The sequence below is a fragment of the Pinus tabuliformis genome, chromosome 9, assembly GCF_031772625.1.
Source record: "Pinus tabuliformis cultivar Carrire ecotype Pingquan chromosome 9, CPIR1, whole genome shotgun sequence".
NCBI classification, from domain to species: domain Eukaryota; kingdom Viridiplantae; phylum Streptophyta; class Pinopsida; order Pinales; family Pinaceae; genus Pinus; species Pinus tabuliformis.
The window spans coordinates 1,625,113,736-1,625,136,358 of NC_142307.1; the positions used below are offsets into that span (position 1 = coordinate 1,625,113,736).

A 22,623-nucleotide genomic window follows, 5' to 3' on the forward strand; every position below is an offset into this window, starting at 1 on the left:
AAGTTCATTTTTTATTCCAAAAACTTTAGTAATCTGTTTCAATGATTCATTAGTAGTATCAAGTTCTGCAATATGGAATCTAAGATATGGAGAAATAGACATCCCTATCAACCCACGTGCTTGATCTTTCCTATTTTCCCATTTAGCTACCTTATCTTCATCTTTCGGTTTGGTTTCTTGGCCTGAGGCTATTCTGTAGAGACGTTTACTTCTAAGTAAATCCACAATGTAGGACCACCATTGGAAGTAGTTGGTGCTGTCAAGAATAACTTGGCATGGACTTTCCATTTTAACAGAAACTGAAGCTATAGATGCTGAAACTAAGTGTTTCAATGGAAAGATCTCCAAAAATTAGGCTGTTTCAAAAAAACCGGTTCTAAAAACGGCTTCCGGAGGAAGATGTTATGGCTTTTTGAAGAAAATTTGATGAAGATGCCGACGAAGTGCGGGAATGTGCGGAAATGAAAAATCCGCCCCGACAAAAAGGAGACTTGAACTCAAGACCTCTACTCTCATAAATTAGCTTTGGACCAAGTGAGCTATACAAAAAGTTTGAGAGAGAGAGAGAGTGGGGGGGGGTTGAAGCTTTGGGTTGCGTGCTTGCTTTGAGAAAGCTATTTTCCACTACAAAACAAAAAACACAAACCCAACATGGACATACAAAAAAAACGAACCTTACAGCTCAAAGTTAGCTTTAGCCGGAAACTAAATATTTTCCTCAATGTTTCTGATTTTCCGAGATCACACTAAGGCGCAGAGGAAAAGAGCATACGCATGAGAAAACTCCTTCCTTTCTGTTTCTGATTTGCCTAGATTGCACAGAATCACAGGGCAAAGGGCATACGCAGAAATGAAAGGTATAGATCCGGTAATAAAAAAAACTAAATAAACTGAAACTGAAATAAACAGAGAGAAAATAACTGTAAACTGCAAATAAACACTATATACCTCCAGATCTTAAAAATGATGCAACTAGGGCTACCAGAAACCTTTTCACGTGAAACGAAAGGGGTTCCTCACTGGAACAGATGCTCCAAACACAACAGAGCAGTCCTCTCGGTCTGAAAGCAGTAAAAAACAGTAGATCTAGGAAATGGTAGTCGGATGCAGTTCTACCGGCTTCAGATTTGGATCACCAACGGACGCGGCCCTCAAATAGCTCTGATACCATGTAGGAATTTACAGGGTAAGTTCCTTAGACAGAACACCAAAGGACACTGCTCACAAACAGATCACAGATCAATACATCAGTACTTTTGACGTGGTTAAAACCCTCAAAGAGGGAAACAGTCCACGGCCTGAGCCAACGCGACCACTTCATGCAATTTATTAATAAAAGAATGAAATTTTACATAAGCTTCTCTCATGAACAGTTAACCTACAAATGACCCTCCATGCTCTTTAAATAGAGATCATGGACCAATCGGGTGTTAAGTCACGGATCAAGTGTCGGTAATACCGAGGAGAGAATGAACCGTCAGATCACTACATATCGTGACCGTCGGATTGTAAGTTACAAAATATACATAGTAAGGAAACACACTTTACCTAACTCTATACTAGACCAAGTTATACTTAACTATTTCCTATGTGTCGGAATATCCTAACATAGATGCCTAAAAAAAAGATGTAGGGTATGCCTTAGGACAACTGGAAGATAAATTTCCTGCTGATATCTATTTCATCAATAAGAACCTTTCTAAAGCTGAGTTAAACTATACTTTCACTAAAAGGAAATCTTGGTTGTGGTGCATTCTTTGAACAAGTTTAGGCATTATATCACTGTGTTGGTAGTTCTGGACCCACCAGCATGTCAAGGAATCTCCTCGGTAAGAAGTGCCACCTAGACTTCAAACCGTTTCGAGTAGGAGTCCAAGCAGTGGGTAGTACAATATCGCCTTGACTGCAGTTGCATGCAAATGTAAGTAAGATTTCCTTGTTGGAAGCAAGGGTGTGACCTTGCAACAAGTCAAGGAAGGTGCATGAAAGGCTCTAACACACAGAATGGGAGAAGAGTGTGCCCCTTAGAATCGTGTGATAACACACATATTGAAAGGGAACACATGAGCTGAAATACACCAAGGGATGGAAAGAAGAATAGTCGACAATCCAAAGTGATGAGTTATACCAACAACATGCTTCGATAAGATTCGTACAAACACATACATAATAGTCCAGACATACATGTGAAAATTACAACTACATACATCGTTAGAGTAACCAGAATAGTTAAACTATAATAACAACAAATGCATGAAACATGTTGGCTCTGTTATATTAAAAGACTGAAAGATCCAATCATACATACAATCGTGACAACCACTAGCCCCAATAGTGGAACGATACAGTCACTGCCACCTACTCCTCCAAAGAGACGTACTTGCTCTGCACTGTGGAGAAGCCAAGGATCGTTACAATACACTCCAAGCTTTCTCTAAGTTATACATATCAGAAGCTTGGCTCCCAAAATCCTCTACTATGAGTTATGAAGTTCTATATATAGCAAAGGGTGGGGTGACCCTTGACATTCCCCTTTGTGACTCTTCAACTACCCTCATGACTCTTCAACTTACACATGAATGTTTACATTCTACTATTGACACTTGGTCTTTCATTTTACAAAATGTTTACAATACAATTTGCACATGTACCCATGCGAGACAAAAAAGGGCTTGAGTAAGCCATGCAAGACATCACTGAGACTTAAATAAATATGGAAAGACTAACTCGTCAACATCCTCCTAGTGATCGATGGTAGCGAACTGATGCCAAACTTGGTAGTCTATTATGGTGCCCGCGTACTCTGTGGTGACATCCCCCTAAAAGAAAACTCTTGCCTTCATTTCATCTAGGTACACTAATTTGGAACCTCTTATAGAAAATCATGTAGATTCACAAGCTCATGAAATGTACTAAATCACAAGACAATAATCTACTTCTACTTTCAACCAATAGAAGCAAATAGATCGATGAAAACAATAAGAAAAAGAAGAAGATAAATCAATGGCACATAACACAAAATGTATATGGGGAAAACCACTACTTAAAACCCCACTATCTGTATTGCATATAACAAAAATATGAGGGAAGATACAAATCTTTTTCTCACTAGAACAATTCTGCACAACTATGCTCAACTCTCCCAGCTCACAAGCTAGCTCTTGGCCAACACTTAGCCAATTTTGTAGCTCTCCAAGCTCCTAATCTCTTGCGTTAATTCCTAGGATGAATAACTTGTATTTAAAGGGAATTCATACTTCCAAAACAGTGTAATCGAAACATAGGATCAATCTCTGATGCATGCATGATATTTACACTCTAGTAAATAATACCACTAATAGTACACTGTCCCTACACTCTAGTCTCAATTGGGTCTTTCTCAAAATCGAGATGCATGAGTTTCTCACGAGGGAATCTTTAGTTAACTAGAGTAGCACTGGGGGATGCACTAGTGCACCAACTAATTGTTAGTCCTCTATTAGTTCCAAAAACAATTTAGAACTAATTTAACTGAACTTAACTCAGTAAACTAAGTGATATAATTTCCAACTCAATTTAAACTCATACTAGACCTCTAAAACTTAGTGAGAACATATACATGAATACAAAAAGGCTTCCAACTCGAAATTACTAAGCTAATTAAGTTAATTCAACTTAATTAACTATTTAAAAGTTTATGTGAGAATAGAATTCGATTTAATTCATAGTTTAAATTCAAGGACAAATTTAAACTCGAATTTATTTTTGCCATTTCTCAAAACTCCCTCTTAACAAGAAATGGATTATTAGCTACCCTGATCTTGTCTTTGTGAAACTCAAATTTACATATTGACAATGCCTTTGTCAAAATGTCAACATCTTTCTCCTTCGTGGGAATGTACTCTAACAACATAATTTGCCTCAATACACAATATCTAAGATGATGATATTAGATATCAATATGCTTGGACCGATCATGAAAAACTAGATTTTCAGAGAGTTTGATACAACTCTGATTATCCTAGTAAATCACAATTGGATCTATTTGCTGATCAAACAAACCAACCAGAATCTTCCTCATCCAGATAGCCTCACATGCTACCTAACTCACAACCATGTACTCTGCCTCTACTGAACTGAGTGCAACCAATCTTTGTTTCCTGCTATACCAAGAAGTTGTCGCTAACCTAATATTGAAGATCCATCCTGATGTGATTTTCCTATCGGATGGAATCCCTACCCAATCTGCATTGGTGAAGCCTTGAAGCTTCACTCCCTCTATCTGTCTATACCATAATGAATACTGAAAAATGCCCTTGAGGTATTTCAACACATGTTTTGTTTCTTTCCAATACATCTTGGTAGGCCTAACCATTGCTTGACTATGTTGATTAAATGCATAGCACATATCCGGTCGTGTGTTCACCATGTACATGAGTGAACCAACAAGTTGTCTATAAACAATAGCTTCCACTACTTCCCCTGAAGTAGCATCCTCCTTCCTCCAGTTACCTGCTAGAGAAGTCTCTTGAGTATCTCATTGGCCTAATTTCCCTGAGACACAAACAACTCCCCATCTCCTTGCCAAGAAAGTAATGCATGAACCCCATGTCCTTCATCTCAAACTCTCTTGCAAGGTCCTCCTTACAATACTTGATCAACTGATCATCACCTGTCGGTATGAGATCATCAACATAAAGTACAATGATCAACAATTTACCTTCCACCACTATGTGGTACAGGTTCACATCTGCTTCACTCTTTGTGAAGCCCAACCTGATGAAGTAGCTGTTGGGAACATGTCCCCTAGGGTCACTTTTGGGGTTAAAAGCCCAATTTTTGGGGCCAAAGGCCCAAGTTTTGTATAAAGAATGTAAAGTCTCCACATTTTGTGGTTGCGGAGCGTGAAGATTTAAAGAGTCAAAAAGGGTTTCCACCCTTATTTTAGGTAACTTGTGTTAGCTTCATGAGATCCACCCTTGGTCCGCAAACCATGGGAATGTATAAAAAGGGAAAGTCTTAGAAGAGTCTAAGAAGTTCTTAGTAAGTTGGTAAGTTGGGAAATTTATTGATGTAATGGGTGTATGAGAGCTAAGAGCGAAGAGTCTTAGCATTAGAAAGAGGCTCTGCAGCTGTGTGCGTAGAGGCCTAGGGTAGAAGTCCACAGTTAAGTGCACAGACCCCTGCAACTATGTGTGTAGGGAAGTTAGAGTCTGTACTAAAGGTCTGAACCATCAATAAAGAGAATTATTTTTGAGATACCTATGTATGAACTCTTTTACTTTTGTTATGAATGTATGAAATTATGTTATTTCGAATATTGGGTTTATGATTTAATGCTATACTGATGCACGAATATATGTGTTTTACTTTGTCATATGAACGCAAGTAAGAATATCTGTTTACACGAAGATAATCATAATTCATGTTAAAGTTATCCAATACTTGAGCTAATCTAGGTAGACACAAAAGAAGGGTTAGTTACAAAGGCGTGTAAGTGTCTGTATTTCCTATTTAGGGTGCATGAAGGATGATTGTAGACCTTCTCGAAGGTCTCGAAGTTGAACAAGAGAAGTATATCGATAAGCCCTAAAGGGGTTATCAGTTTGCGTGAAAGAAGGGTGAGGGTATAAAATGACATCACAACTATCTCAGGGTGTAAAAAATTGGTTCCTGCATCCCCCAATACTACTTCAGGTGAGACTTCAGTCCACGCTCCACGGATTGATGCCGAAAGGGCCAGTAGTGTAGGGATTTGCTTGGCTAATTAATGTTGAACCTGGGTCAGGGCCCATCAAGCCAACAAATGGTTATGTTGCTAGAAGGAGTGAAGTTCACTTCGCTCTGGGCCATGAAGGACCCCTAAATGGTTAAGGATAGTAAGATATTTTGGATCCTCATGGAATCAAGCACCTGCACCACAATCAACTGCAAGATGTAACTCACCGACTATCTTCGAGCAATTGTTCCAATACATGGAGTTCAAGGTGAACATCCACTGTGTCTCCATCAAAGCATGGAAGGACCTCAAACAAAAATGGTTTGATTTTCCATACCTGGCGATGGATGATGCAATCGCCGCACTCCTGAAGAGTTGGCCAGCAGAGTGGCACACGACCTCAGACTTATTAGCTGGGTCTAGTAAGTCTACCGTGAAGCAAAAGAAGGAAGAGGCTAGGTTAAAGATTGAGTAGTTGGCTGAAAGAAGGAGGAAGGAGGCCGAGGACAAAGGTAAAGCAGAGCATGCTGCCAAAAAGCAGGCAGAAGGGGAGAAAGAAGAGGAAGAATGCGACTTTGATAGGAGTCAGAAGTTTCCTTCTCAGCAAACCGAGGAGGAGGAGCAGCGCTCAGAACAGGGAGGAGCATATCTAGAGACTACTCCATTCTGGATTAAGCACACAAGGGAGCAGGAAAAAGTAGGGCTGTGAAAGAAGTCCAAGGCCAGCAAATCATCCCTTGACCCAATCACATTTACAGAGGGTGATTTGGATGACATCGATGATATAGTGAGGGACGCGACTGTGGAACTACTGTAGCAGTTTGAGCAGTAGCAGAAATAGGCCTTGGTCACCATTCAAATGGGTCTATGTGAGTTGCATATGCAGGCTACTCAGGTGTAGACCAGGGTAGGGTGGGGCAGCGAAACATCGAGCAGTTTGGTGCCTGGAACCTCAGATGTAGCAAAGATGGTCTGCTCAATGGATCCCTGGGTCATCACGCTGTCGGATGGAGCATTGACTGTAGAAACAGAAGCTGACAGGGCCACTGTCAGTGCTCTCAAGAAAGTCGGGTTAAACTTGGCTGCACTTCCAAGTGAAGCCCTTCACACCCTGCAAGACAGTGTGATCGCAGAACTTTGGGCTTGGGAACATCGCACATTGAATGTTATCAATGAGCATAAGGTAAACAATGGCTAGATATTTGTAGAAAATACATCTGTGATTGATCTTCTTAAAAAGATCATAGAGAAGAATGAGCACACAACAGATGTGGTGGCTGAGGCATACCGGACTGTTCTAGAGCCGAACATCCCAGAAGATGTGCCAGTCGATGCAAGAATCTAGAAGCTTGTTGCAGGTGTGTGCGACGCACAAACATAGCTGGCTAAGGTTCAGTTTGAACTAAACCTTAAGATTGAAGAACTTGAGTTGAGGGCCCAGCCTTCGACTCCACCAAAAGTTAGAGAGAAGTGCAAGACCAGCATCAAAGATGTCGTTGTAGCTGTTGATACCATAGTGAAGGATTGCACTACGTTCTTCAAACAGGCGCTCGAAGTAGTTACCAGTATGTAGGAAGATCCCAACCTACGGAGGCTAGAAACTGAGGAATGAGAACTGCAGCAGAGGTATGATGAGGTCAAAGCGATGACGTGCACCATCTCCATCATGCAGAGGTTTGTGAAGCTACAGAAAGCAAAGGCACTCAAGAAATAGGTGGACATAGTACAATGCAAGGCAGTAGTATTGAAGGCTAGGTTGGGGCCTTGGATAGATGAAGCATATGTGCTCACGACCACCATTCAAGGAAAACTTAATAGTCTGTGGGAAACACAATAAAAAATACAGGTGGACAGCGCAGGACCAGCGACAGAGCAGTCGGTAGAGTAGGTGAAGTAGGCGGCGACACAGTGTACCGCTGAGGTTGCAGTAGTCCAAGTAGAGCTGGGAGGTCTTCGCGACAAGATCTCCACACCGATCGAGTGACTCGGGGCGAGTCACCAGATTTGTGTTGGGGGTCTGTTGGGAACGGGTCCCTTAGGGTCAATTTTGGGGTTAAAAGCCCAATTTTTTGGGCTAAAGGCCCAAGTTTTGTATAAAGAATGTAAAGTCTCCGCATTTTTTGGTCGCGGAGTGTGAAGATGTAAAGAGTAAAAAAGGGTTTCTGCCCTTAGTTTAGGTAACTTATGTCAGCTTGATGAGATCAACCCTTGGTTCGCGGACCATGGGAATGTATAAAAAGTGAGAGTCTGAGAAGAGTCTAATCAGTTCTTAGTAAGTTTGGAAATTGATTGATGTAATGGGTTTGTGAGAGCTAAGAGCGCAGAGTCTTTGCATAGGAAAGAGGCTCTGGAGCTGTGTGCATAGAGGCCTAGGGTAAAAGTCCACAGCTGAGTGTGTGGACCCCTGCAACTATGTGCGCAGGGAAGTTAGATTCTGTATTGAAGGTTTGAACCATAAATAAAGAGAATTATTTTGGAGATACCTGTGTATGAGCTCTTTTACTTCTGTTATGAATGTATGTAGTTATGTTATGTTGAGTACTGGGTTTATGATTTAATGCTATATTGATGCGCGGATCTATGTGTTTTACTTTGTCATGTGAACACAAGTAAGAATATATGTTTACGTGAAGATAATCATAATGCATGTTCAATTTATCCAATGCTTGAGCTAATCTGGGTAGACACAGAAGTAGGGGTAGTTACAGAGGCGTGTAAGTCTCTGAATTGCCTTTTTAGGGTACGCGAAGGATGATCGCAGACCTTCTCGAAGGTCTTGAAGCCGAATAAGAGAAGTATATCAATAATCCCTAAATGGCTTATTAGTCTACGCAAAGGAAGGGTTAGGATATAAAATGACATCACAACTATATTAGAGTGCAAAAAATTGGTTTCTGCATCCCCCCATACTACTTCGGGTGAGACTTTAGTCCATGCTCCATGGATTGATGCTGAAAGGGCCAATAGTGTAGGGATTTTCTTGGCTAATTAATGCTGAACTTGGGTCAGGGCCCATCAAGCCAACAATAGCTATCTATCCTGGTGTACCAAGCATGGGGTGCTTGCTTCAACCCATACAACGCTCTCTTGAGCTGGCACACATGCAACTAACAGTGAAAGGTTTCAAAACCTTCAGGCTGCTCTATGTACACCTCTTCCTAAATCATGCCATTAAGGAAGGATGTCTTTACATCCATCTGATGTACCTTCCAACCCATCTGTGTTGATAGTGCCAATATATATCTGATTGACGAGTACCTTGAAATAGGAGAAAAGGTCTCGTCATAGTCAATCCCCTCTACCTATGAAAATCCATGGGCCACAAATCTAGCCTTATGCTTCTTCAAACTACCATATTCAACTTTCTTTACCTTGTAAAGCTAATGAGGGCTCACCAATGACTTGTCCTCCAGTCTCAGGACCAAATCCCAAACACTTTTATGAAGTATGGAGTCATACTCCTCCCCAATGGCATCAACCCAAATCGGTTGCTGCACTGCTTCCTTAAAGGAATATGGCTCTGTCACAACACATTTTCCCATAAGAGCTATGTATCTAGTGTAAATCTCAAGTGACCTCCTTTGCCTACAATGAGAAGTGGGTGCTCCCACATTCTCCCATGCATCATCCAACAATCTGTCAGTCTCTTTGGTGTGTTTTCTTCCCTCTCTGGAAGACTTTGCTTGAGTGGATTTCTCCACTCTTGGATCCTCTTCATGTGGATTCTCCACATCAATTTGAGGCTCCTCAACCTTAGGAGCTAAAATATCCTAATCCATATGTAGCTCAAGCTCCCCCTTAAGGGAAACTTACATGGCCTTCTCCTCATCGAATTTGACATCCCTGCGAACCACTGTCATCTTGTTGGTTGGAAAGTACACTCGATAGTTGTGAGGTGTATCATCTTACTGGTTAGAAAGCACACTTGATAGTTGTGAGGTGTATCAGTGTACCCCACAAATATCCCCAACTCTATTTCCAGCTCAAGATTTTTCCATGCATCTTTGGTCACATGGAAATATACTGATGACCCAAAAATCCTGAAGTTATCAACATCTGGCCTCTTACGAGAATAAGCCTCCTCTGGTCTCTTCATCTCAAGTCTCTGATGTGGGCTATATTTCTAAACATAAATCATTGTGTTGCATGCCTTAGCCCACAAGTGTAGTGGTAGGCCTTGATCATGCAACATCTCCCTTGCTTCCCCTACTATGCTTCTGTTCTTCCTCTCGACCACCTCATTCAGTTGAGGGTTATGGGGTGTTGTCAACTCCATATTAATCTCTTCCACTGCATAAGAGTTCTTAAACTCGTTTGAGACATACTCACCATCGTTATCACTCTGTAGAGATTTAACCTTCTTACCTGAATCTTTATCCACCAATGCTTTAAACTCACAAAGCTTTGTGAAAATTTGATCCTTTTTTGCATGAAAGATATCCAACATAATTGAGGAAAGTCACCAAAAAATATGACATAATACCTGTGTTTGGTCGTGGATGTTATCGAGAATTGTCCACACACGTCTGAATGGAATCGCTCTAGAATAACGTCTACTCGAGTGTCTCTATCATGGAAGGAAGACTTGATGTATTTTCCCAAAGTACACCGCTTACATGTATCAAATTTCTTAAGCATACCTTTGGGAAGACCGATAGAGATCCATTGCAATATCTTCAAAGCACCATGATGCAAGTGGCCCAATTGCCTATGCCACAACTCGCCAACATCTCGGCTCTGCACCCTTTTTGATTTTGTGTTCAAATTAGAACACTCCTCTACCTCCAACTTATAGAGAATCTTCACCCGAATCTATATCTTCTTTACTTTACTATGGCTATGTGTCAAAGGAACACCTTTCCTTTCAATAAGATCACATCATAGCCTCTATCCTCAAGCATGGCAACGAATACCAAGTTCTTATTCAGCCTGGGCACATGCATAACATTCTTTAAAGTGAGTGGAGCCCCATGCTCCCTCTAAAAATTAATTGTGATCAATCCAGTAACACTATACTTCCTGTCATCACCCATCTCGATATGCATATGGAGATATTTCTCCTCCAGGTCATTGAATAAATATTTCATGCAGAATGAAACTTCACTGTCTAAGTACCATAAACTTCCCATCATTGATGACAACATGCATGAAATGAGGGAAAAGTCCAATTCAAATTGTGAGGCCAAAGCCTCACTTGTCATTCCTCTTGAGGAATTCTTCTTGGATTTATTGAGTGGACAATTTGTAGCCAAATGGCCCATCTCATGACAATGAAAGCACTTAAATTTTGTCATGTCTTTCTTCTTACCTCCATGATAAGAATTTGATTTGGAATGGGAATCTTTTCCTTTCCCCTTCTTTGCCTTAATAGCTAAGGCATAATTCTCTTCATCATCAGTCTTTGATGAAGAGCCATCCCTGGTGTTCCTCCTTCTCGCCTCCCGCATCAAATCCGACCACAATCGTTCCCAATCTGGCAACTTCTCCCGACAATTAACAGTAATAATAACTATACCAACTCTTTGGGAGCCCTAGAAGAGAAATTATCACCATATCATCCTCGACAACTGTGATTCCAACACTTCCAAGTTCATCACAACATTGAGTGAACTTGGTCAAGTATTTTTGAATCGTCTCGCCTTTCTCCATTTTAATTTTTTGAAGTTTTTCCTTCAGTGCCAATTTCCTTTGGTCACTACTATTTTGATATAAGTCCATCAATGTTTTCCACATAACGTATGAAGTTTCCTTGCCATGGAGACTTGAGACAATGTGGTCTCAAACTCCCTCAAGGATTATACGCCTTGCCTTTGCCACACAATTCTTCCATTCAACCAAATTCTGTGCATCCGATGTTGTTGGCCTAGGAATTTCTTGATCAAAAAATTCATTCAAGCCATTATCCTCTAGAACAACCTCCATTTTTTCCTTCTACGCTATAAAATTCAAGCTACCTTCCAAGGCATACTCGAGTCACAAATTGTAGAACGCCATCTGCCAATCCTAAAGTATGTATTGCAAATTCAAATTTCACCTGTAACCCAAAACTCAAAACTTTGAAACATCCTCTATTATATTGAATTCAACTTAGATACCATGTAGAAAATCTTGTAGATTCACAAGCTCATGCAATGTACTAAAGCACAGGACAACAATCTACTTCTACTTTCAACCAACCAACAGAAGCCAATAGATCGATGAAAATAATAATAATAATAATAAGATAAATCAATGGCACATAACACAAGATGTATCTCGAGAAAGCCACTACTCAAAACCCTTCTCTCTGTATTGCATATATCATAAATATGAGTGAAGATACAAAGCTTGTTCTCATTAGAACAATTCTACACAAGTATTCTCAACTCTATCAGCTCACAAGCTAGCTCTTGGCCAACACTTAGCCAATTCTGAAGCTCTCTAAGCTCCTAATCTCTTGCGTTAATTCCTAGTAAGAATAGACTGTATTTAAAGGGAATTCATAAATCCAAAATTATGCAATCCAAACATAGGATCAATCTCTGTTGCATGCATGATATTTACACTCTAGTAAATAATACCACTGATATTACACTGTCCCTGCACTCTAGTCTCAATAGGGTATTTCTCAGAATCGACATGCATGAGTTTCTCATGAGGGAATCTTCAGTTAAATAGAGTAGCACTAGTGGATGCATTAGTGCGCCAACTGACCGTTAGTCTTCTATTAGTTCCAAAAACAATTTAGAGGTAATTTAACTGAACTTAACTTAGTAATCTGAGTGATCTAATTTCCAAATCAATTTAAACTCATACTGGACCCATAAAAATTAGGGAGAACATATACATGACTATATAAATACTTCCAACATGAAATTCCTAAGATAATTAAGTTAATTAACTATTTACAAGTTTTTGTGATAATAGAATTCAATTTTAATTCACAGTTTAAATTCAAGGAAAAATTTAAACTAGAATTTCTTATTTCCATTTCTCAACACCTCTTTCCAACTCATTATATAGCATTCACATCATGGTCTTGAGTGCAGCTAGACCAACGACATACTAGTGCATAGTGTCAGTGCTCATCTGCAACTCTACGTTGGTGGCTATGCGCATCAACTACTCGAAGTACATGTCTAGCTCTAGTCGGACTTGGTGCTTTGCTTTCACCTCGGTGAGTGTGCCAATGGATGGGATCATATGCATGCACACAATGACATCCATGCTCCTGAAAACTAGTGCATGTGAAGCCTGTAAGCTGGTGATGAGCTGTGGGAGTTCCTTATAGTTTCAGATCTAATTCTGGATGCTTGCCTTCAACTCCATTGCCTTTGGCTTCATCATATTTGGTAAGTACAACTGAGCTCCCTTGTACCTCATTTTCCATATCTGCATGTGAACGACAACAATGTGTATGTCTATCAAGATGCGTGCTCTCCTAGCACAAAATTGCTACCAACCATTAAGATGGACAACTGACTTATGCATGGTGACAAACCTGAAGTAAAGCTTCTGCATGATTGTTTCAAGAGACAATAATTCATCAAGTATCTCTTTCTTGAACTTGGCTCTGGCAGATGTTGTAGCTTTCTCTTCTCCCCACTTGGCCACTTGTAATGCCTTAGCGATGCACTCATTCTCAGCTATCAATAATCTCACACTTGAGCTGGTGGCATTGGCATATGCCTTTGTCGTATCGCCCAATGCAACTGGATGTCTGTGCACATCAAACACGATCACTCATTCTTCAAAATGTGCAGGAGATTCATGGACATCTGGAGTGGAAACTCTGTGCGACTACACAACCCTGTTTTATGACTCATCAAAGGATATGTTGTGCACATCTACTTCTAGATTTCCTTCAAGGATTTCAGTGTCTCCTTGATCACTTAGGACTTGCTCTGCTCCTGGATCTGGTGAAGCTGGTGGAGTGACCTCCTGATCCTTGGGCATGAGGTTTGTATCCTCATCTTGCTTTGGCTGAACCACATCTGTGTCCATCTCTTACACAATGCCTTTGTCAAATTATCTTTAGGAAAATCATATAATTATGAAAATTAGGATGGATGAATGTCAACATCAGAATGATGTAAATATTTCTCAAACAAATCATTAATCATGACTTCCTTATGTTTCCCAAAATCTTGGTCACGACCAAATATGTAAGGCTAGAAAATGTCACAAGAATCCTCCCAATATGTCCTTAAGAATGATGGTTTCCCAAAGGCAATGATTTCATAACCTCAACTAAATCATCATCCATGTCATAAATTGGGTCTTTTCCAAAATGATAACAACTCATATCCTATTTGTCTTTCACCACATGTAGAAAGTCATTCATGTTATTCTTAATAGGTTCATCCTTTTCTAGGATCTCAAAAGATGTATCATTGAAATCGATATAAATGAAAGGATTAGATCTTGACTCATTCTCATCTTCATGAGAAAGAGCATCATATTTAATAGGATCCCCTTCACAAACATGAATTTTAATATGAGTTTCTTCATTAAAATCTTCACTAGGATCATGATCTTCATCATTTTCATCAAGAAGGGCTTCTTATTATTCTTGTTCTTCATAATCTTATTCATTAATTTATTCTTTTGCAGCCTAAGAAATATCGAGAATACCTTCTTCCATAAGGACTTGGTCCAATCTTGAAGGGTATCTTCATATCTTTGAAGTATTGAAATACAAAACTTGAATTTATTTTTAATACTGCAATAGAAGATATGCATTTTGGATCACAAGAACATTTAATCCATTATCTTTTATTTTCTTTAAAAAAATAAATGAATGACTTCATAAGTCCATCTTCATGAAAAATATTGATTTTTAAAGTATATTTTAGGAATCTTGCAATGTCATCAATAGCTAAAGAAGGATCGCCATAAAATTTAGGATTTTTTATTTTATTTTTTTATATAGTGATATAGATTATCATAATTTGGATATCTAGGAACATCTTGAACATCCAATGTAGAGTATATTTCATGCAAATGCCAATGAGCCATTTTCTATCCCATGCAATTTTTACAATATGGATTAGTGGAGTCACCAGGTTGAATATTAAATGTGATTTTAAAGATGCTTGCTTCACCCTACAAGAAGAAAATATTTGAAGATAAATTAAGAACTAGGACTTCATTAATGCAATGGAGACAGTCGATGAGAAAATTAATCTTGTTTTTGATATATACTCATCAAGAAGGATTGAAGAATATAATTCAGATCCTGAGGAGAAGGAATCAACTCGTCCCTAATGATATCACCAAAATGTTACTACAAAATACAACACCTTAGTGAAAATCCTCACTAGACAATCTAGATTTAGAGATATAAAGGGATTAGTCATCATTAATGTCACCTTAGCAACTACTACCCTAATATTCTGAGGTCATATACAATCCCCACAAGGAATTATTGTCAAATTCACACTTATACTATGAAGGGATGGGGTGAATCAGTATATGAAAATTTATTAGTTATTTAAACATTCATGAATCATAACCAACCAATATCACATATGGAAAACAAACTATCGATAAAATTTCTTTATAACATATATTTGTAGGCACCAACCTACTGATAAAAACTTTGTAGGCATCTTACATCTCCCCTATGGAAAGATTTGCAGACACTAAATTATAAGAGACACCAATGCCCCCAATGCAAGATTTGCAGGCACCAACCTATTGGAGAAAACAATCCAAACTACTACAATATTTATAATCAACAACCTATAGCAGACACCAATCCCATCTGTTGTGAGATTTTTAGACACCAACCTATAGGAGACACCAATCCCTTCACTATGAGATTTGTAGACACCAACCTATAGGATACACCAATCCCTTTGCTATGAGATTTGTAAACACCAACCTATAGGAGACACCAATCCTTTCTGCTGCAATATATTTATAGGCAATAACCTACTTCACTGAACTAATGTAGAACTATTTGTGAAGAAAGTAACAAGTGCGTGATAGAAAGGATTAACTCCACACTAGGTTGGGGTATTCAACTTTTTAGGCTAGACAAGCCGTTTGGGAGTGTAGGTGTTGGTGAAGTCCCAAAGCTGAGCTATTCGAGGGTGCAGGTGCATGTGCATAAGGGTCCTGAACCTAAACAAAATATCTAGATAGTTTTATGACATTTTACCATTCCATTAAGGATCCAGTGTCTGCAGTTTGATTGAACCTGTCCAAGGTTTCCCATTACAAGTAAATACCACATATGGATCTGAATAACCAGTAGCATCTACATCAAAGAAATTCTTTCCTTCAATTAGGGTGACTGTCAGTAGCCATCCATATCCCTGTGCTTTAATTCCATGATCACCAGCTGTAATCAAGCCATGAATAAGTTTGACACACGAAAATGTTTTTTAACAATTGCCAATCTTACTTTTATCTAAATAAGAGCTCTAGGAACTAAAATGACTCAGAGCATGAATGACATATTGTCTTACCCTTTTGGAACCGTGCATGCATGAAATGTGAAATCATCTTGAAAATACGCTCCACTTGGAGAACAAGTAACCCACATGTAATAACTTCTCCCAAAGAATCAGGTAAATCTATCCCACCAAATTCCAAGCCCTGCATCACACTGGGATTGGCCAGGAAGATGTGCAAAAGGAGATATGCCAAAGAAAATAATGTACATACCAAGGTAAAAACCCCAATGTAACTAACAATAAGCTTCCATTCCAATTGGGGATCCATCTGCAAATCTAATCTTGGTTGTTCTTGCTCAGAGGCCAAGGATGAAACATCCAATGGTGTAACATACTAAGAAAGAAACTTGGAAAATTGTTGGTAGTTGTCCTTCAATCCTTGTCTCGCCCCACCTTTAATCGTGCTTTTCATTATTGTACTTTGACTAAAATTCATTCTCCAGGAAACAAAAATATGGGAGGATTCCTCTTTAGTTGGCACTTCTTGCCCTCGTGTGATGAAAAAAATAAATTCACACCTAAATGAACTTCCATATGGAACATCAGCTGTACTTACACTTGCTAATACTGTAAAAAAATTCCAATATACTTTGTGATAAGTTTGTTCTTCTATAGCTTTGACGACCTTCACCAGTTTAGTTTCAACTTTGGTGTATGTGACCAGTATTTTGATGGGTTCCCCCACTGATTTTCTCCAAGGTCCTTCAACAAGGTTAGTTGTCCCCTCTAGTTGCGCTAACTCATGCTTGAAATCACTATTGGGCCCAAAGAGTATGGAATTTAGATTTCTAGGACTAATAGCATAGGTTTGGTTTAAAAGAATTCCTCCTGGTAGAGGGATAGGAATTTCCTATTCGCCTGAATCTGTGTTATCAAATCCTTCTTCAAAAAAACCAGCTGACTGTATTCCATCACAACAACCACGTAGTGACTATCATCACCAATAATAATGTGGCTCCATTGCGAGGTGATACCAATGACTGGTGGATTTAGGTTTTTGAGTTTCTCATTTGCATCCTTTCTAGTGTCATACCAATTCAAATACTCTTTAACATCATCATACATGCAAGGATCCAGAGGGTGCCATATTCCTGTGTGCAAATAGACGACTAGATTAGAAAACCCCAATTGTTTTTTATTGAGATCAGGCACATACAACCCAACAATCATCTTAAAGAAGTTTTCAATATTCTCTAGGGATCCACCTAACCAAAACTAGAAACTCATGATATTGTTGGAAATACTGAGAGGGGGGTGAATCAATATTCCTTAGCAATTATCACTTTTAAATATTTTCAGAGCATTAGTTAATCTTCAATTATTATTAATGTTTATCTAGTAACAATAGTAAACAAAATAACACAATAGGAAAAATAATTTTAGGTGGGAAACCCTGTCTGGGTCAAAAACCACTGAACTTTTTTCTAATAAATTCTTTAATCTTCAACCCAATCTGAAACGAAAGTTAAAACTTCCTAGAATTCTAGAAAAGCATTCTTCTCTAGCTCCCACTGGAAGGATGTCCCACTGGAAGGATGCCCCAACGCCTTGGTTTCTTCAGTAGTCAACTAAATGGATGCCCCAACATCCTAGACTAACCTACCACCTTGAAGTGTTCAAAGGCCCCAACCTGTAGGTGACTTCACACACCTCCCTGCCACGCTATAATAATCAGAAGTGAGACAAGAGTGTGGACTCCCGTACCAGGGACAATGATCGACGATACAATATGATTTACAATGATTTTCTTGTACTTGACCGAACACCCAATCACACTACGATCTGCAACCCAACCATGACATAATCCCAACAGTGACTCCTATATCTCCCAACAATGCCTCTTCGACTCTAGCCAAATTGACTCTTTTACAATAATGACTCTTTCAATTATGACTCTTTTACAAATTTACAATGATGGCTCTTTTACAACACTAGCTTTTTGACAAGACCAGACACTTGAATCGACATTGCTTCTTGGATCACTTGCAACTGTTGAGGTATTGTTGTGCTTTCCTCAAGTAACGGTACTTTCGCATTGCATGCCCTTCTATTATGTGTTCGAGTTGTTCTAAAGTTTCATCCTTCTTACACATGCATTAATAAGCAAGACCCAAATAAATACAAAACGATATACTTACGCTGTCATACAAAAACATATGTAAGAGATGATACTCAAAATTCAAATGCAAACAAATCATACATACCTTGTTGTCGCAAACTTACCCTTGACTGTTGATGTGTGGTCCTTACTGCAGTAATCCTTGAATGCATACTTTTTCTTTCCTTCTACGAGCTTGATATTGAATCTGTTGTATCTATGTAATTTCGAATCTCCAAGGTTTGAAATTTCCTCATGTGGTATCCCTTTGAGTCCTTTTTCCAACACCATAGGTCTTATCGAGGTTGGATTCTTAAAAAATGAGTTATGCCCAATCTTCCACGATGACCTAATTATAACCTGGTTCAGTAGAGCGAACTTGTACGAAGTGCCATGTGTCACTATTACGACATTCAACCCTAAAAGAAATACCCAAAAAACTACATTTCGTCCTAATTCTATCACTATTTATGAAATTTAAATCCAATTCTCAAAGAGAAAGTTATGATGATGTTCTCGATGTCACATGTTTTACATGGAATTCGAGAGCCTGCAAAAACCATAACCTCGTTCTAGATCATATCTCCAAAAATATAGCGAACCAAGATCTGAAATTTGGTCACAAGGTTCATAAAGATTTCATCTCAAATGTGTTTTAATTTTAGCTTTTGAATCTTAGTATAAAACATTTTATAGCGAAAATTCCACGGTGACATGTTTGAAGCAGCGAAATCCTAGAATCCAAGGCTCTAAAATTGCTTCAAAATAAACCTTCAAACCTGATCATAATTTTTTTCCCTAACCAGACCTTAACGAATCCTTAAACTCTCTACTACAGATCCTACAATAGAAGCTCATGAGGGATGAAAATTACAGAGGTCTTCTCACAAGATAGTTCGTTTAAAAGTTATTAAAAGAGGAGGAGATGAGGGTCACTGTTTATAGAAATGTCTTGAGTTGAGAGGGTCCTCAACAAATGGATGTTGGAGGGATTTTAGAAGAATAAATAATTATTAATTATTGACTATTCAATGACCACAACCAATGATGAGTGCCATGCCACAACCCCATGGGGTTTTAGCCCACTAACTTCAAACACGAATAATTCTCAAATCGTGAAGAACTACATGGTGTGCCATATATTAACGGAAACATCTCGACAAGTAGAATCCATCTAGAAGATCCTTGACTTGGAAGAGAAAGAGTTGTCAAGTCAAAATTCCCATGCAAGATCGGGGTATCCCCTGGTACTGCTTGGGTTGACATCAATGACAACCACTGATCAACAATCTCCCCCTTTGACATTGATGGAAACACAAGTACTCCACCTGTGATCATAGAACATCTTCCTATTGGCTTCTCTCCCCTTTTGTCATCAATGGCAAAGGGTAATACCCCTTGACAAATTTCCATCCTGCGGTACACACCTCCACTCCCCATTTCTACTTAGTTAGATTAGAGAAAGAGTCTAATGATAACTTGGGAGAATCCCAAGCTTTTGGCGAAGATACTCAAATGATTCACGAGGTAATGGTTTGGTAAAGATGTCACAATTTGTTCCTTTGTGCCAACATATTCAAGCTTGATATTCTTTTCGGCGACCTGCTCTTTAACGAAATGATATTTGATCAGAATGTGCTTTGTTTTGGAATGCATCACAGGATTCTTGGAGATACTGATGGAACTAGTGTTATCGCAGAAGATGGGAATAGGCTTATCAAACTTGACTTGAAGATCTTGCAAAGTTTGTTTCATCTAGATAACTTGAGTACAACAAGCTGCTGCCGCGAAATATTCTTCTTCTGCTATGGACAACAAGATTGAAGACTTCTTTTTACTTAACCATGAAACAAGGCAACCATCTAGATAGAACATTGCTCCACTGGTACTGTTACGATCATCAAAAATTCCTTCCCAATCTACATCTGTATAAGCTTGGATAACTAGATCATTTGCTTTGGGATACCATAAACCATATTTTTTTGTGCCCTTAAGATATCAAAGAATTCTTTTGACGACAATAATATGAGATTATTTTAGTGCTTCTTGGAATCTTGCTACTTGTCCAACTACTTGCATTACTTCTGGTTGACAAGTTGTCACATATAGAAGACCGCCAATCATAGATCTATACAACCTATGGTCCACATCCTTTAATGAATCTTCTAAACTTAATTGCAACCTATTACCATTGGGGTAAGGACAGGCTTGCAATCTTCCTTCTTGAATTTCTTAAGAATTTCCTTGATGTACTTGGTTTGATATATAAATATTCATTTATATCTAAAGCCCTAAAATGTACATCATCTTTCCAAGTAGAGAAATTTCAAACTCACTTTGCATCTTTGTGGCAAAGTTTTTACTTAGTATATCATCATTGCTTCCAAAGATTATATCGTCCACATATACCTCGATAATTTTTAGGTTATCTTAATCCACTTTCACATAGGGATTATTGTCTGCGCTTCCTTTCTTTAATCCTTGTTGATGTATATATCCATCAATATGAGCATACCAAGTTCTAGGAGCCTGTTTGATACCATATCGAGCCTTCTTTAATTTGCAGACGTAGTCTTCCTTGTCAGAGAGAAGAAAACCTTTGGGTTGCTCAATGTAAACTTCTTCTTCCAATTCACCATTTAGAAAGGCTGACTTAACATCCATTTGGTACACCTTGATTTTTCTCGAGCATGCATACGCAAGAAACATCATGATAGCTTCCATTCTGGAAATGAGAGCAAATGTTTCTTCAAAATTAATTCCTTATACTTGTGCATATCCTTTGCAGACTAATCATGCCTTATTCTTGGTAACCTGTCCATCCTCATTCAAATTCTTTCTGAAGACCCATTTAGTTCCAATAAAAATTTTATCCTTTGGTCGCGGAACCAATTCCCAAGTGTCGTTCTTCTCAATTTGATCTAGTTCTTCTTCATAACTGCTACCCAATGTTCATCTTGACTAGCTTCCTCAAAATTGCTAGGCTCAAAAGTTGCTAAAACACCAAGGTGGGATTGTTGTGATGAATGAAGCTACCGACTTCTTATGGTTCTAATTCCTTCATTTATGTTGCCAATGATTTGATTTGACGAATGATTCTTTTGACACCATTCTTTTAAAAATTTTGGAGAAGTTTCTTATACATCCAGCTGATCAATTCTTATTTTCTCTAGGTTGATTGTTGTTTCCTTATTTGATTGGTCTTGTTCTGGAGCTTCTTCTTCATCCTTCACAGGTTCTACCTCAAGCCCCTTAGAGACAATCTCATTGTTATCCTTTAGAACATAGTCTTCGTCAAAAGTAACATTTATGCTTTCAACTATTTATTTTCTCCTCAGATTGTAGCATTTATAAGCCTTTCTTTTGTGTGAATAACCAACAAAAATACCTTTGTCAATATGGGAATCAAACTTACCCAATTTTTGGTCTTCCCTTTTGATGTAGCATTTAATTCCAAATATTTTGAAGTATTTGATGTTAATTGGCCTTCCCTTCCATATTTCGTACGAATTCATGTTACAATGGTTCTTGAGTAGTGCTCTGTTGATAATGAATACGGATGTATCAATTGCTTGAACCCATCATTTATCATCCAATTTTGATTCATTTAACATTGTTCTAGCCATTTCCTATATGATTCTTTTTTTTCTTCCAGCAACTCCATTTTGCTGTGGTGTTATGGCTGTTGATAATTTCCTTTTTATTCCATTTTCATCACAGTATTGCTGAAACGCTTTGGACATGAATTCTCCACCATTATCTGATCTTAGACATTTGATCTTCAAATTAGTTTCATTTTTGACCAATTCCTTGTAGATTTTGAAACATTCGAATGCCTTAGATTTTTTCTTTAAGAAACCAATGACTGCCATTTTGGTATAATCATCTATCATTAGAATAAAGTATAATTCACCATATAAACCTTTTTTTCTCATAGGATCACATAGATTAATATATATTAATTCCAATGGACATGATGCAAAGTGTTCCTTTGTCTTGAACTCAACTTTTGTCTATTTTCTGTGCCGACAGATTCACATATCTTATTGGTAGGTTTTGAAATTTTAGACATTTCTCTTACTACTTTCTTTTTGTTGATCATGACCAAATTGCCAAAATTTATATGTCCCATTCATTTGTGCCATAACCAACTTTCATCTTCTTTTTCCAAAAAGAACCCTTTAGGTGTTTCATCCAAAATGTATATGTCATTTGGAGCTCTGCTTGCTGTCGCCATAATTTTTCCAAATTTACCTTTCCTGAATTCACATTTCTTAGAGTTGAATAACATCATGTGTCCTTGATTGCACATCTGTCCAACACTGAGCATATTGCGGTTCATATTTTTAACCAACAACACATCCTTCACTAATGCATCCTTGCTT

General features: G+C 38.4%; 1 pseudogene; it reads right to left on the reverse strand.

Annotated features, from left to right (window-relative positions):
- The window catches only part of LOC149155040 (C2 and GRAM domain-containing protein At1g03370-like), a 245,729-nt pseudogene extending 228,502 nt beyond the window's left edge, over positions 1-17,227 (reverse strand).
- Positions 17,228-22,623: the final 5,396 nt, after the last annotated feature.